This window comes from Oryctolagus cuniculus, chromosome 6, assembly GCF_964237555.1.
Source record: "Oryctolagus cuniculus chromosome 6, mOryCun1.1, whole genome shotgun sequence".
In the NCBI taxonomy this organism is placed as follows: domain Eukaryota; kingdom Metazoa; phylum Chordata; class Mammalia; order Lagomorpha; family Leporidae; genus Oryctolagus; species Oryctolagus cuniculus.
In genome coordinates, this window is record NC_091437.1 from 148,956,688 (window position 1) to 148,958,250 (window position 1,563).

Genomic DNA, 1,563 nt, shown 5'->3' on the forward strand with positions numbered 1-1,563 from the left:
AAAGGCACAGTTATATAGAGAAAGGGAGAGAGAGATCTTCCATCTACCGGCTCACTGTCCAAATGGCCACAATGGCCAGGCCAAAAGCGGGAGCCCAGAACTCCATCCAGGTCTCCTACATGGGTGGCAGGGGCCCAAGGACTTGGGCCATTTTCCGCAGCTTTCCCAGACGCATCAGCAGGGAGGCTAGGATGTGGAGCAGCCAGGACTCCAACCAGCACTCATTATGGGATGCCAGCACTGCAGGCAGCAGCTTAACCCTCTGCACCACAACGCTAGCCCCTTGGAGAGGTTTTTACCCAATGTCCTCTTAAAGCAAAGCCGGCACTGCATAGGCGGGTGGAGGTATCTCTGGCGCTGGCAGTGGGTGGGCTGCAGGGATGGCCTGGAGCCCCAGGAAGGCAGCAACATCAGAAGTCAGGGCACGTTCACAATGCTGAGCTCCACCATAAAAGGACAAACCAGAGAGGCAGTCCCAGGGCTGCTGACCTGGCAAGGAGGAATCATACAATGACTTCACTATAATTCCAACAAGCACTCCGGAAAAACAAGCGCAGGTCCGTGTTGCACTTGGAGGGGAACCTGAGCGAGTCCGGGAATGAGGAACATCGAGAGTGACCTTGGGGCTGACGGCGGCAGAAGGAAGTTTATGGCAAGGGGAGGGGACTGCAGGGGGGATGTTCCAAGCAGAGGTAACCAAAGGGCTCACCCAGCGGGAGGCTGGAGGCATGGGAGAAGCTGGAGCAGCAGAGAGCCTGGGATGGGGGCCAGGGCCAGGCCTCATGGAGGACCGTGGGGCCATCTGTAAGAACGCTCTGGCTCCAGAGTGAAGACTGTAGGGCGTCAGCATTGAAGGGACAAGGCTCCCACCGCAAATCCCCAGCACAGAGCCCCCTTGGGAGCAAACACTGACGAGAGCTTTGGGTGCATGGAGCAAGGACCTGCCCTTGTGTCCCACGTGCCCAGCGGGGGTGCACTCACATCTCTGCTCGCCTCCTGGGTGACTCACTCACCAACAGGAGGCTGGTGGTGTCTGAACGGGCAGCCTGAGGAATCTCCTTTAGCATGTCATCATTGTTGCTCAATTTCCTTCACCGTCGGTGCTAGACATGGCCATGACGACGTCTGTGTGATGACACACAGCGGAGCTGCATTCCAAGTGCCCTTCCCAGCCTTCGCCACAGCCCAGGGGGCAGGGGGCAGGAGGCGGCTCGCACTCGCTCCAACACACTGATGCCAAAGGCGGGTTGTGATCAGGATCCCACACGGCACCCAGACACTCGGCTTGGAGTGGATGCTGGGCCTGGGAGGCAAGCCAGAGGGCTAAAAGCTCAAGCCATGGGCGAAGTTGTCCAGGGGGCTGGGATGGAGGCCAGAGGTGAGAGGAGGGGGAGAACAGGGGGCCTTTCTAGGCCGCCTAGATGAGCAGGAGGAAGAGGTTTGCACACAGAGGGCAACAGGCAGGACGCTGGACTGCCTCCATGTGGCGTCACCTCTATGGGCATCAGCCTTTCACACAAAGGAAGTCGCTGGCCGATTAATTCAATGATTCTGTTCAGCAAC